This window comes from Hesperophylax consimilis, chromosome 12 (genome assembly GCF_061612785.1).
Source record: "Hesperophylax consimilis isolate HC1 chromosome 12, BYU_Hcon_1.0, whole genome shotgun sequence".
Lineage (NCBI taxonomy): Eukaryota > Metazoa > Arthropoda > Insecta > Trichoptera > Limnephilidae > Hesperophylax > Hesperophylax consimilis.
The window spans coordinates 9,674,307-9,691,087 of record NC_142847.1 but is presented as its reverse complement, the minus strand read 5'-3'; the positions used below and the strand labels follow the sequence as shown (position 1 = coordinate 9,691,087).

The 16,781-nt window shown below is 32.0% G+C and overlaps 1 non-coding gene across 1 annotated transcript; it reads left to right on the top strand.

Annotated features, from left to right (window-relative positions):
* The first annotated feature begins 693 nt into the window (after positions 1 to 693).
* On the top strand, positions 694 to 767 carry TRNAI-AAU (transfer RNA isoleucine (anticodon AAU)). The gene has a single exon. It is a non-coding gene; the product is annotated as a tRNA-Ile (tRNA).
* Positions 768 to 16,781: the final 16,014 nt, after the last annotated feature.

The following is a 16,781-nucleotide window of genomic DNA, read 5'->3' as shown; positions in this document are numbered from 1 at the left end:
GCCATTTGACGCACGATTGAATACGAATCAAATGAAATGAGAATCCGCGAGATCGAACGAGAAAATTTATTTATGCTCCCCCATTTACCCATAACACGCTAGGTAGGCCCTCCCTGCTAGCATTGCAACTAACTAAATATATTTTTTAGTTGACTTCGTAGCAGGCCTAGAATTCATCTTAACCCAAACCAACCAATAGCGGATGGTTTAGGGAAGGGTGGCTTATCTCTATTTAAAACTAATTTTAAATCTCTGGTGTCAAAGAAAACTTCAACCACAGTCGTCACAACGACTTTTTTAAGGTACCGCATAGCAGAACAAATTTTCTCGCATAGCATGGCAAGGAGATTGATTTAAATTTCTAAAACAGTAGACAAATTTAATTAAATAATATTAAAACTTATTTGTATACCTATCTTCCCAAATGCCAGAAGGTAAAAATAATCTAATAAATCTAGTGTAAAAAATGTATATGTTTCCGTTTTTGGATTACAAAACCCAAATTAAGATTATTTAAGTCAAACTTAACGTGTAAAAATGTTTATTACGTAATCATGAAAAGGTCAATAAAACCATTTGTTTTTTCGTTTGAACAAGTTTTCAGCTAATCTGTAGTGTAGACAATCATAAACCGATTAACATTTTAGTATCGGCTTATTCTGTATCTACGATGTTTCTCGTATGGCACCAACTGGCCCATTAGCTCAGTTGGTTAGAGCGTCGTGCTAATAACGCGAATGTCGCGGGTTCGATCCCCTCATGGGCCAAATATTAATTTTTCCTGTCTTTTTTATATTTTACTACTTATCGTTAAACGGTGTTTTTGTTACAAATTGTAAAAAAACTGTAAAAGTTCGAATTGATACTAATAAAAAAATCGGTAACTGTATGTTTTAAATCGCATTTTGCATCTGAAAATGAAATCACGAAAGTTTTTTTAATGTCTTTTTATTTTTTTTATATATTTTGATTTTGTGAATGAATGCAAATCTTGGAAGTGGAAATGAATCCACTTCCTGACATACGATCGAGCTGAAACTAAGCAGATAGACTCGTTGTCAGTGACAATGCGTTTTACTGGTAATCATTTACACACATGCGGACACATACGCATTTCTCTGAAATCGGTGTGACATTACAGTAGTAGATATACGAATTAAATGTCTGTCTTTCCCAATTTGGCGAGGTTGTTGGCGCGGCTTGTCTCCAGATCCTTGGAAGGAAGGTACAATCCTCAGTAAAACAATTTTTTTTCAAGTTTTAAAAGACATTTTAAATAGATATATTACAGCAAAAAATATATTTTTACGGGCTATTTTTTATTCGCTTGGGCCCACCCCACAAGGCCACTCTTATCTTATTTATATCACAGTTTTATGAATATTTCTCTTCCTACAAAAAAAAATTAGAATGGAGGTATTTCGATATTCTGGCTGTTTTTATTTTTTCTTCCGTTCCCCGGCGTGGTTATTGGTATTTAAGATGAAAATCTTCAACAACAAAGGAGTACAAAATAGGTTTCATTTATTATTAATACTTCCCGAAAAGTCGTAAATTTTTCCCGGGAAAAATTATGCGAAAACTTTCATCACCTTGGCTGTAAGGAATTTAATTAAATTTTAAAATAATGACGACCTCGGAACAATGAGATCCTTGGCCTTGGCTCGGCTTTCGCAAAACCTAACAGATTCGAGATGTTGGTGATTGATCACTTCACTAAAGAGATCCTCACAAAGGTTAATTCAAGTATTTTATTATAATTATTTATGGTGACAAGAATTGGACTATTGTTTCTCGCTCTTGTAACTCTTTCTCCTTTCGACTTCCATTAAGAGGAAGATACAAACCAAAAATGTGTATATTCTTGGTATACCTTATATTGTAGGTAATAGGCATTAAAATCGCTTGACAAACGGAGTATAGAAACGTTCGATTTCAAGCACAACTGGTTTTTATTTATTTTGTAAATAATTTTATAAGGAAGCAAAAAAGTTAATCAAGTGAAAGTATCACAAATAATTTTAGCTATAATACTGTATATTTTTCAAGTTGTTTCCTTTACGCGTTCATATATTTCTATTGAAAAAATGTTTCTTTAAGTAGTTTACATTTATATTTTTTATTGAGTGATTTATTATTTTATGTGTATTCTACTCAAGCGAAACGATAGGAAAACCTTCAATTTATCTAAATCATATTTTTTGGTATTCATAATGTACACCAATTCGTTATAAAGATTGATCAAAATAGTGATTTAGCATTAAGTTTCGCCTTCAAGGCAGTTTTAAGAGTATAAAGTGGTACCGGTCGCATTTTTCTTATTTTCTATCGTACTGAACAATAATCACAATCTGTTGAAATGATCGATATCAAATGAAACGTCAAAACAATAGATACGATGAATGTGATTTGCGCATGTATTCTATGTATGTCAAATGCATAAAATATCCGACAACAGATAAAAGGCAGTCTACATAAAATGAGGTCTATGTAAAATGCGGTCTACTTAGAAGGCAGTCTGTGGCAGGACAACGTCTGCGCGGGCACACTAGTATAATATAGATATAAAACCAATCTACACGTACAAAGGGAGGAAGATAGCCTACCACCATCGATCAACTTATTGACGCCTACCGCCAGAAATCGCCTTCATTTTTGTTTGTTTTAAATTAAATTACATTTATACTTGCAAAACATAAATAATAATTTATCATAAATTGAGATACTTGTAAGTTGAAATTGCCATATGTTAATTCCTAGCTAAGCATAATGCACTAGCAAAGTGCCTGTTCTAAGAAATGAAATAAGCGGTGGGTATGAAAATATTTCCAACGTGCTTCATTTATTATTATTTTTGTCAATATATTCTAGTAAACTATTTATTAGATTTTGATCAGATTTTTGCATTTTACGCTAGTTTAGAAGAACATAAAAAAAACACATGTACTTTCAATTTTCGATTAAGTTGCGACGTTTCTTGGGCGGGTTAGTAGTCAATTTCAAAGGATTTATTTTGTAGATATAGATATATTTTCAGGGGCTGGAATCAACCTAGCTAAAACTTAAGTAAAATCCTAATTGGATAGTACTTATATTTTTTTATACATTAACTGCTGAAAATGTTTAAAAATAATGTTATCAAATTTCAGAAAATGTGTGTGGGCACGAGTGCCACTAAAAGTTGATATAATGTACTGTCATCAATAGTTAATCTGTCGAGTTTCAGCTCGATCGGATGTCATGAAGTGAATTTCCATTTCGTTAATTTATTTATTCAATCAAGAATACAAAATCGAAATTCAAATAGAATTAATATTTTTCTAAAGGGTTTCGGACTCCTTTCTTCCCAGGTCAATAAACCGTTTAGTTAATTTTTTACGAAGGATGAGATTGCAGTCTCTGGAAGAAAGATTGTCAAATATTTTTAGTCCAAGATCGGATGGTTTATTATGGTAGCACCTACTGGGATTTTCAAATCATTTCCTTTGATTTAACTATTAGTTTCTTTATTTTAATGCAAATCTGTATTTACTTTTTTTTTAAATTTTGTCGCACTTCCAGCAATAATTACAATAATTGTGAACTATTCGCAAGGATACACAAAATGTTTCCTAGAAATGACTCTGATTCCTACTTTCTGTGCCTTTAGATGTTGGTTAATTACGGTGGCTCTTAATCATACGTAGGATTTACAAAGCTCAAATTTATTGTTCTTTATATTTTTTAATGAAAAACACATTTAGTCAGAAGCCTCAATAATAATAGTATGGCGATCCACGTACAATTCTGGAGCAATGGCTCAGACCGTTGATGCAACGATGGCGATGGCAGGAACATTTCCCAGACTGATGGGAACTAAGAAGTACTAGCAGGCTTATGTTTTGGCTGCTGGGCATTGTGGAGGCGAATATTGCTTCCTCAGGCAAATTGAACTAGAGGGAGGTAACAGTATAGTTTATAGTTAGAACTGACCGATTATTATCTAAGGTTCTATTTACCAGGGAACCATCATACTTACATTAGACTGGAGTACATCGATCTTGACTGTTTTTTCACCCCTTCATTGATGTAGCCTTAAGTCTGCTTTATACGATACTTATTTTCGGTAACCTGATAAATCATCACAATGATAATTCATCACATCTTTAAAAAGTTATATAAAGTCATGGAAAGTGATGAAACAAAAACTTTATTATCTGGGTTATGTAGGTTAGGTTAGGTTAAAATTTTTTTTTTTCATCGTTTCTAATGACTTTATATCACCTTTTAAAAGTGTGTTAAATTTTCACTGTGTTGAGTTATCATGGAACCTTATTTTCATACCGATCCCCATATCGGGACAAATTCGATTTTTTTTCTCTTTACATGATCATTATTTACATACGTACTATTTCAAACACATAGTTGCCATTAGAGTTTGTTGCCGTTTCTAATGACTTTATATCACCTTTTAAAAGTGTGTTGAATTGTCACTGTGTTGAGTTATCATGGAACCTTATTTTCATACCGATCCCCATATTGGGACAAATTCGATTTTTTTTCTCTTTACATGATCATTATTTACATACGTACTATTTCAAACACATAGTTGCCATTAGAGTTTGTTGCCGTTTCTAATGACTTTATATCACCTTTTAAAAGTGTGTTGAATTGTCACTGTGTTGAGTTATCATGGAACCTTATTTTCATACCGATTCCCCTATAGGGACAAATTCGATTTTTTTCTGTTTACATGATCATTATTTACATACGTACTATTTCAAACACATAGTTGCCATTAGAGTTTGTTGCCGTTTCTAATGACTTTATATCACCTTTTAAAAGTGTGTTAAATTGTCACTGTGTTGAGTTATCATGGAACCTTATTTTCATACCGATTCCTCTATAGGGACAAATTCGATTTTTTTCTGTTTACATGATCATTATTTACATACGTACTATTTCAAACACATAGTTGCCATTAGAGTTTGTTGCCGTTTCTAATGACTTTATATCACCTTTTAAAAGTGTGTTAAATTGTCACTGTGTTGAGTTATCATGGAACCTTATTTTCATAGCGATCCCCATATCGGGACAAATTCGATTTTTTTTCTCTTTACATGATCATTATTTACATACGTACTATTTCAAACACATAGTTGCCATTAGAGTTTGTTGCCGTTTCTAATGACTTTATATCACCTTTTAAAAGTGTGTTAAATTTTCACTGTGTTGAGTTATCATGGAATTTTATTTTCATACCGATCCCCATATTGGGACAAATTCGATTTTTTTTCTCTTTACATGATCATTATTTACATACGTACTATTTCAAACACATAGTTGCCATTAGAGTTTGTTGCCGTTTCTAATGACTTTATATCACCTTTTAAAAGTGTGTTGAATTGTCACTGTGTTGAGTTATCATGGAACCTTATTTTCATACCGATTCCCCTATAGGGACAAATTCGATTTTTTTCTGTTTACATGATCATTATTTACATACGTACTATTTCAAACACATAGTTGCCATTAGAGTTTGTTGCCGTTTCTAATGACTTTATATCACCTTTTAAAAGTGTGTTAAATTGTCACTGTGTTGAGTTATCATGGAACCTTATTTTCATAGCGATCCCCATATCGGGACAAATTCGATTTTTTTTCTCTTTACATGATCATTATTTACATACGTACTATTTCATACACATAGTTGCCATTAGAGAAGAAATAATATTTTGAGACAGTATTAAATTGTCTAAAATTGGCAAAACCTTGAACACAACAATCATGAAATCATCTGTCACTGTCAATTGCGAGATTTTTCAAGTGTTTTGACATTATCCAAAAGATGTTTTTTTATGTTACAATATAAAGTTAATTAACACACGTAGATATTCTTTATTCTCTGAGATACCTTTACGTAGGTAAAGTTCTCGTGTATTATTTCTTCCAAAAAAAATGTCAAATCATCAAACATTCACCCGAAATTTACAATGTCCAACAGTAATAAACATTCACAATCAGTAATAAATGCATATTGTGATTAAAACATAAACTTTTTATTTATATTTTAAACATAAAATTCAACATTTTCACGTAATATAGTTACGTAGAACAATGAGAGATGGCAGAAACAAAATGTCAATCATCAAAGATTTACATGAAATTTACAATATCTATCAGTAATACACATTAACAATCAGTAATAAATAGATATTAAGTTTAGTCTGTTTACTAATATTTTAAATATAATACTGAATAAACATGCATCATTTTCACGTTATATAGTTAGGTAAAATAATGAGAGAAGGCAGATGTCAAATAATGTCGGCTATCTTAAGCTGTGCGAAAATCGGTATTACCAACACACGTTACTCGCGGTACGAAGTACCAAAATAGAACACGTCCCCTTTTTCATGCCGATTAGACTTATCAACTGGATGAAAAAATGTGTCATGTAAAACGGCCATTCGCCACCTCTGGGACTCATTGTCGTGAATATGTTATGCCTGTCCTATACAGGTTTGCAGCACCTGAAGACATTTTGAATATTGAAGTGGAGTTCAAAAAATTTTCCAAGCAGAAAGCATTAAAATCGTAATCCATCCAATTATCTTTAATTTCGGATTATAAAATAATATTGAGAAAAAATGAATATGTTTTGCGAAATAAATATAGATACATCAATCAATCATTATAAATATATGCATAAAAAGAAGAGTGTTCTGGTGTTGGGTTGTTTTTTTTAACCAAATCTAAAGTTTTATTACCAAGATTGCTGAAATTTTGCACACTTGAATATCAAAACAGAAGGAAGGCTGCTGCCTTCTGAAATGATCAAATCACTTAGATGTCTAAAAACCACCCCTTTTCACACGCCTCAAATAAGAATTTTGATAATTCTTGATGAAATTTCGCAAACTTGATGTTCAAAATAAGAGAAATATTACTGTCCACATCTGATTCCAAAATTGTTTGCGTAAAGCCCGGGCAACGCCAGGAACTCGTTCAGAATAAAATTCTACTGTAATTCTATTTGCATAACTAACTAATTAACTACCGAAGCGTCCTACCTAGTGGCGGCCGGTGGTCAAAATATATGGGGTTCACCGGAGTACAACATTAAGGACGAGTTGTTTCGGAGAATTTGAACAATTCATCAAATTTCAACGTTCATTTTCAAGTTATGTGAATGATTTTTTCAAGTTCTGTTTTTATTTAAGTTTTGTCAAGCAACTAGCCTACAATGATATAATAACAGAACTTGAATAGGACTTTCACAGAACCCGAAAATGAACGTTGAAATTTGATGAATTGTTCAAATTCTCCGAAACAACCCGTCCTTAGTCTCTCTACTCGACCTATTGTTCTTAATATATTCCGCATTCAAAGACATTTTTAATACATAGAACGAAAAAAACATCATAAGTTGGTATATCCTGCAATTGATATACCCAATTAACAATTGATATATATGATCGATATAACTGCAATTAAACTTCAAAACTTTCGCAGAGCAAGAAAGGTTTTAAATTCAACAGAAAATGCCCGACAACGGCGACAACTGACCGAACTGATAATAACTAATCTGAATATCACTAATCTCTTAATGACATGTTTTTATCTTGTATACTTGTATCGAAGAAAGCTGTAAGCGGAATATTCGCTGAAAAAGAGCAGATGGTAAAGGGAAGACACGATATCGACAATAATATCACACCTACGCGTTTTAGTTTAACTTTCTACTGAAAAAACCGTACCTTCTGATGTGGTGGTAAAGCTCCGGACGCCGTCCTTTATATGGTAATATTTGCAAAGAAAAATCGTCCTTGATATGGTAATAGTATGTACCTACGCCTTTGACTGTTCCACAGAATATGCGAAAAAAGCAGTCAAATTTTGGATCGCAATCGAAAACGAACTGCTAAGAACATAGGCACAAGTCACAGTCGGTCTGCAAGTTAAGCGCGCTTAATAAATATGTACCTTTTATATGAGATATTATAACTGAACCGTATTTCGTATTGTGATTAGCCATCTCGGAAATTTTGTTGGTTGTTCGGCGCTCTGGAGCACGTATTAGCTGGCCGCCCCTGGTCCTACCTACATCAAAATCTACAAAAACGGTGTAAAGTAAAATTCAATATATAAATAATACGTAGTAATAAAAAGTTTTGAATTAATAAATATTATTCAATTCCACTACGAATATTTAAAAGTTACTCTCATGCAAACTAATAATTTGAATGTGGAATCGCAAGTAAAGCGACTGTTTTATGTTTGTGTATTGCTAGTATTTAATTCGATCAATGTCTTTGTTCGCAGTTTCCAAATAACGTAACGCAAAACTTGCGTAGCGTGATTATGATTTACTAAACATCTGAGAAGGTTTGAAGTAAGATTCTCCTAAGTAGGATGCTGTGGGAAGAGATAGGAGGCTGTTGGGCTAATCCTGTTTCCGCGGTAAATCAGGCTTTGTTTGCGTATCGAACGTAACCTTGGAAACAATACACAGGCCTTAACAATAACGCTTCCGTATAAGCCAGAGCTTCCCAAACTTATTTCGCTAACCGCACCACCTTGAAAAGATATTAAAAAAAAAACAAACTAAAATTTGACAGCTGTTTACTAAAATAAAACAAACTTAATATTTTGGAAGTACCTACACGTCCTATACCTATAAAAATAAGTTGAGTTGTTATTTAATTATTAAAGACAATATTAGCGATTCTTAAAGAAAAAAATAAGTAACAAATGTACATTGGAAAATAAAACTCAATAAAAAAATCGCTAATATTGTCTTCAATAATTAAATATTACAATTTGTTGTTTTTCTCATTAAGTCATCCGAAAAATAAAATAAACTGTTATTATTCGCTTTCCAAGCGTAAACTTTTAATTCATTCAAAGGATAAAGAAAATAATTTAAGCCATTCTGTCATCTATAAACCTAAATGTAATGATTGCGAAGCATTTTACATTGGTAAAACTGCAAGAAATGTTCATACGAGGGTAGTTGAGCACTTGAGATGCTTACAAAAAAATAGGTTTTTCGGAATTTGCAACACATTTAATAAATACAGATCACTCATTTAATAAGTCTTCAGGTATAGATGTATTACATAGAAACAGGATAGGTCTACGCCTTAATAATTTAGAAGCACTTGAAATAAAAAAAATGCCTAGAAGTCAATAAAATCAATTTATTAAATAAAAAAATCAATTTAACAAACAGTCCCATATTAAATATATTTCCCTTGCCTGCACCTATGTTTACCCTCTCTCTCTTACATAAGTCTTCCAAGCCCCCCCCCAAAAAGTGATGTTTTCTCTCCCTCTTACAGCTTAACTATATGTACCCATACACCACTGTAATTAATTTAGTATGTTTTTTATAAACCCTGATGAAGGTTCTGATTGAACTGAAACCGGTTGGTTAGAAATATATATATAATATAGTGGTATTCAAAAAAAGTTATTTCATTTTAATTATTATAATTAAGTGTACCCACAAAGTGTTTGCTACAAGTGAAAAATTATTGAGTTTAACCTCGTTGTCTCCATTTATATTATATACGATGGCTTAAGAAGGGGGAAGCACAATACGAGAAAATTACCTAAAATCATGAAAATACTTTTAGTAGTAAAAATCTCAAACTATTTCTGACGTACCTATAATATTTATTTATTTATTTATTTATTTATCGTTTCTTTACATTGTATCTTTTTTTTAAGTTATAATTTTTAACCTCACTAGGACAAGCCTGTGTTGAGGTTAATAATTTTACAAAATATTAAAAAAATAGTACAAAGATTATAAGAGATTTAAAATAGTACAAATATTAAAAAAAAATAATTCAAATATTAAGATAACAATATTGTTACATTGACGTTTCTGCGAATTGGATACCTACATGGTACCTATCAGCCTATTCATTACAATATAATGCTGTAAACATGTAGGGTGACCATGATATTTAATTGCAATAAAAATGTAACAAACTATTTTTTTTTTTTAAACAGAGAAGAAAGAAAGAGAGAAAAAAACATTTACATTAAAAAAAGAAAAGGATGAAAAAATTAACTTATTCAAAATATTATGCCACAATTTAAAAGGACAAAGATGAAAGAATATGTTGGAAATCCTCGGATGGCAGAAATAATTTAACATTCTTTTTAAATGTACACAAGGAATTTGACGATTTAATGTGATCTGGAAGGCTATTAAATAAAAGTGGAGCCTGGTACAAATAATGTCTCTGCCCAAATGAGGATTTAGGGTGAATTGCCATAAAGTTCAGACCAGAGCCAATTCTTGTAGTACGAATTTGTTGCGTTCTTTAAGCAGAACTAATATTGTTAAAAAATCTGCATAACGTTTGTAGGATAAATAGTTGTTTTAAATTCATGATATTACATTCCTTATAAAGTAACTGTGTAGGATATGTAAATTTTTTCTTATACATAACTTTGAGAATCAGTTTTTGGGCAATATTAAGTGGTTCTATTACAGTCTTCAGGCAGGAACCCCAGCACACTATATTATATGAAAGTAGGCACTGAATTATAGCAAAATACACGGTTTTTAATTTTTCCTTGTCTAGTACATGTCTGAGATCTTTAAAAATATAGATAAGTCTCCTAACTTTATTTACTAACATTTCGACATGATCATTCCACCTCAAAAATTTATCAATTTTTACCCCCAGGTATTTGAGGCTGTCTACACTTTCCAAGGGGTTGCAGTTACACGTTTGCACACAATTGTGAATAATCAAATTATGAGAGGTAGATGGCTGACTTTTATAAGAAATGCTAAAAGTGATGTATTTGGTTTTTTGTGTATTTAAAGTTAAAATATTATTACTCAGATAATTATTAACTATTCCTAAACCTGTATCACATTTTTCAAAAGTTTCACTCCAATTTTTACCCTCAAATATTAAGGCAGTGTCATCTGCAAAACTAACAATGTTACCTGGAATTTTTAGACTGCATAAATCGTTTATATAAATAAGAAATAATATTGGCCCGAGTACACTACCTTGTGGTACTCCAAATGAGATAGATTTACTATCGCTTAACATTTTATTTATTTCTACTTGCTGTGTTCTATCACTAAGGTAAGATCTGAACCAACCCATAGCTGTATTATCAATGCCTAAAGATAATAATTTCTTAAGAAGCAACTCGTGGGAAACCGTATCGAAGGCCTTTGATAAGTCTAAAAATACCGCTATAGCTTTGTTGCCATAGTCCAGTGCGTTTATAACTTTGGTCAATACCTTTAATATAGCATCACTCGTACTTCTGTTCTCTCTGAAACCAAATTGGCTGTCGGAGAGTATTTTGTATTTTTCTAAAAATGATACTAATCTTGACTTAGCCAGTCTTTCTATTATTTTTGAGAGAGTATTGAGCAAAGATATTGGTCTGTAATTATTAACATTTTCGTGATCTCCACCTTTGAAAAGAGGTATAATCTTGGCATTTTTACAATGGGAAGGAAATATGCCATTCTTAAAACTAAGATTAACAATATGAGTTATAGGACCAGCTAACTCATAAACATGCTGTTTATACACCATTATACTTAAGCCATCGATACCACAGGAAAAAGACATTTTTAATTCATTTATAGCTTTAGTAACTTCAAAAATGTTAGTAGTTTTAAATTCAAAACTATCTCCTGTAACTTGAGTACCAGGTTTAAAATTGTTAACAAGATACATTTCGTTGGTTTTATTAGCACTGCACAAGTTTTTTGCGTATGTAGGACCAATATCACTGAAGAAGTTATTAACATGGTTGGTAATTATATGTGGATCCTCCTCCAATGAGATAGTTTTGTTATTGATTACTAATTTTTTTATGGACACTTGCTCCTTTTGAATATTTATGGCTTCCTTTATAATCTTCCACTGTTGCTTGTTATTACCGTTGACTTTATCAAGTTTCCTTCTGTAATACGTTTGCTTTGTATATTTTATAATTTTTGTACACCAGTTTCTGTATCTCTTATAATAAGCCAGCAGTTGAATATTATTAACCTCTCCTCGACATTTGTTGTGCAGTTTGTCGCGGGTTCTAAGGCATTTGATAATTCCATCATTTATCCAAGGTTTTAAGTATTTGATGTTATGTTTTACACTTTGTACCGACGAGCAACTTTCCACGTGCATTTTTAAACATTTTACGAAGTTTTCAGTAGCTGAATTAACATCTTGCGATGACAGGATTGACTGCCATGATTCTTCTTTTAATTTAGCCTTCAAAAGAATGTTATTTATGACGGTTTTGATTTTTTCATTTTCCTTTGCTATTTTCTTTTGTCTAAAGCTCATAAATCTCAGCAATACCGCATCATGATCTGTTATGTCAGTAGTGAAGACAGCTCCCTGTGGTTCAAATTTAGATTTTACCATAATGTGATCGATGCAACTTGAAGCAGTAGACGAAATTCTTGTAGGTGAAATCATAATAGGCTTTAAGCCGTGAAAAGCCAAAAGTGAGAGGTATTTTTGAGTTTTTATACTGTTCAAATCTAATGTATTAATATTTATATCACCACATAAAATGATTTCCTTATTTTGTATAGATGTAGAATCAAGTAGGACACTCAGTGATTCAAGGAAACTATCTATATGAGTCTGGGACGGAGATCTGTAAATGGCTATTAAACATATATTATTCGATATCTGCATTCTTAAGCAGTTTGCTCCAGGGAAAACAATTTCCTCAACAGTCGCCTGAACATTTTGTTTCACGTAGGCAACTACACCATCGTTTTGCAAATAGTTATTATTTGTATTGTAAACTGTGTATCCTGGGATGCTAGGTATATTGATCAAATTTTTTAGCCAAGCTTCTGTAAAAACTAATACCTCAGGACGATGTTCTATGCCATCAAGCATAGTTAAGGTTTCATCAAAGTTTTTACTTAAACTTCTAATGTTTAAACAAACTAAAGAAAAGTTTGAATGTTTCAAAAAATTTTTGCAAGTAAATGAATCTTTAATAGTTAAATTAGGTTCTGTATTGTCATCCAAATCAATGTTTTTTCCTAAATCGATGTCCATTTTTAATATATTAAATATTGTCGGTGCCTTTTACCATACAACTTCTAAATTCTATTGAGGTCATCTTCGTGTTTTATTTCTTTAATTTTTTTTCCTTCATCTTCTTTCATTAGAATTGATCCATTTTTAAACCAAATATATTTGTATTTTAATTCTCTTCCCTTTAATTTGGCTTTCCAAAGCAGTTCTTTAAAATAAGGAGATAGCGATTCTCCTAGGAATATCATTTTCTCACGGTTTGAGATCAACTTCTTGTTTGCCAATAATTTTGATCTTGTTTCTGGATTTCTAATTTTTAAGAGAATTTTTTTCGGATGACCTGGTCTTCTGTCATATTGTCTTATTGCTGATGTAATATCCTCTGTACTTATTTGGATATTAGCACTTTTTATTAGGTTTATAGCAGTTACTTTGGGATTTTCATCTGTCTTTTCCTCAATTCCTGTTATTTCAATACAGTTATCGAGGTTCGACTGTTCTAAACAAGCCAGTCTGGTTTCTAGATGTTTAATAATTTTACTTTTATTTGTCAAATCATTTTTTAAGCTTTCGACTTCTCCTTTAACTTCATTCATGGAGTCCAAACGAATTATTATGTCATCATACTTTTGACAAATAAATTCGGTAGTTTTTTGAAATTCAGACATTTTTTTTTCAATGTTTTCGAGTATTTGGGTTTTGAGTTTCTCCAGTTTTGTGTCTACGAAAGACGCAAATTTAGTAAAAGTATCTTCTTCTGGGCTAGTGTCTTCGGAGGCAGTGTTCATTTTGTTTTTGGATCTTGTAAATGTATTTAGAGTATCTTGTGGTTGAGAGCTTGTTTTTTTGTTCGAACTCATGGTCACCCTTGCAGTAGTTTTGGTAGAAACAATATGATTCTTGCGGCAATGCACTTCTGAATACATTGGTTTTTTTAGTCAGAGAATAAAGAATAACAAAATAAATGGTTGGTGGGCGTTCTTCGTGATAAAAATTTATGGTTCACCATGATCACAATATTTAAATGGAATGGTGATACTCAATATCAGACAAATTTAAGAGCGACAGACCTCTTTCTAAATGTTCTAGAACAAAAACGATCTAGGTCAGTGGCACATTTGTTTCTATCCAAATTTATAAGTGAAGGTATTTCTAGTTTTCTTCTTTATTCTATGGTTTTAGTAGACCTGTTTAAGGCCCTGTAGTAAGCGTTTAAAGATGCTTTGAAAATGAGATATGTAAATACGAATGTTAGAAGGAGAGCGTTAATATTAAAAAAGACGATAATAATTAGGCGAAAATGGTGAAAATATTTAATAAAACACGACTCGTTTGAAATATAGCAAAAATCTGTCGACAAATGTTTAAGGCGAAGCTTAATGCCAAATCACTATTTAGATTAATCTTTATAACGAATTTGTGTACATTATGAATGCAAAAAAATATGCATTAGATAAATTGAAAGGTTTTCTATCGCTTCACTTGAGTAGACTACAAATAAATATATAAATTACTCAATAAAAAATATAAATGCAAACTACTAAAAAAAATATTTTTTCAATAGAAATGTATGAACGCATAAAAGAAAAAAACTTAAAAAAAAATACGGTATTATAGCTAAGATTATCTGTGACAGTTTAATTTTATTAACTTTTTTACTTTCTTATAAAATTATTTATAAAATAAATAAAAACCAGTTTTTTGCTTGAAATCTAACGTTTCTAGACTCCGCTTGTCAAGCGATTTTAATGCCTATTACCTACAGAATATACACATATAAGAATATACACATATTTTTGGCTTGTAGCTTCCTCTTAAGTCGCATTTATAGATACACTGTGAATTTTTTCATGTCTATAACATATTAAATTGTAGCAGTTCAATTTTGCCCTGCCACTAATTTTCTAACAACTGACAAGACCTCTCAGTTGTTTATGTGACGCATACTCTATGGCGCCTTCTAGAAGGGAGTTCGAGACAGAATTTCGTGAGCGGCGAGTTCAGTACTAATCGGGCAGCCAGCTGGGGACAACACATCTTGAGGGAGATACGAGCGAGCACTCCAGTCGACACTCTTACGGGCAAGCGATGACGCCATCAGCTTGTAGAATTAATTCACTGGTCATCGGATTGCACCGTTTTCTAAATTTAACAACGCTTTAAGCGTTGTTTGGCGCCCTTAACTCGTTAATCAGGTCAGATATTTTATGTCATCACACACAATGTCACACTTAAATTTAATTTAAATTCCATCCGTGCGCTCAGCACTTTGAATTGACGCTCACTCTTGAGATGTAACTAATATTGTTGTTAAGTTGAGATCTCTTGCTCTTTACGATGTTAGAATAAATGTATTATTGAGATTATTTTCTGTTTTATTTTACAATCGTAGCAAACCCGATGTTGGTTCCTTTTTTAGCTGTGAAAATGGCGGCCTAAACGTGGTTTATTAAAATTATTATTTCTGATTGTTACAATGGCGACCCAACGCGGTTTTTAGCCGTTACAAAATAACAGAACAAAACGTGTTATTAATAATTTTCGAACCTTACTTAGCGATTTTTTTCTATCGAGGTAATTTCATATAATTAACGTTTCGGCATAATAAATGTGTATATATATTCTTTAAAAAAAAACATATGTATATTCTATTTGGAACTTGAATTGGTAAACCGGTATGGGTAGGCATTTTGAACTTCTACAGACATAATATGACTGCGACATTTCTACAAACACAATGACGTCGACAGATTTTCTCTATTTTAAGTAAATTGTGTTTCATTACGTATTTTTACGACAGTTGCTTACGCCTATTAATTATATATATATTTAAAAAAAAAATTAGTCCGCTCTCTCTATCATTCACATTGGTTATGCAATTTACGGTTCCATGATAACTTAACACAGTGAATATTCAACACACCTTTAAAAAGTGATAAAAGTAATTAAAAACGATGAATTTTTTTTAACCTAACCTAACCTACTTAACCCAGTTAATTTTAAGTTAAGTTTTTGTTTCATCACTTTCCATGACTTTATGTAACTTTTTAAAAATGTGATGAATTATCATTTTGATGATTTATCCGGTCACCGAAATTTACACCTCTCATTTATACAAATATACAAAATCGCTGAACTTTGAGATAGTATTGTTGTAATGTCTTCAATCCAAACTACCTTGTCTTCCGTCTAACTTCTCAGAGGTGGCAGAGTCAGTTTCTTCAAAATTACATTCTACCGCTAAACCGCGCAAGTTTGCTCGTAGCCTTCCACAGAAACAAACAATCGCCTAATGAAGCTCGCCGCCCTCATGAAACTTTTGTGAGTGCTGCGTTTGTCATTTACATAGTGAAACATTAATTCGCTATTTCACAAATGAAGACTAATTGGATGAAGAATAGAATTTTGCTGTCAATATATGGAGAGTCTTTCTCCCTTTCCTTGCAACGAAGTTTGCTTTGTGCTGTGTTTATTCGTACACAAACAGTTCACAATTACACATCACGTATTTACATATGTCCATTTGAAACCATTTCAGTAATATTTTTCTTATTTTAGAAGGCTTATAATGGAGCCTACTTGTTTTCCTTCGCCCCCTCACTGGTTTTCAACGACCCCCTGTTACTCCTGATACTAGCATCGTCACCCTGAATTTCTCAAGCGCCCAAAGGGGGGTGATATAAGATTTCGATCACACGCTTTGGGAATCACTTGTATAATATTATATGTGAATATCATTTGATG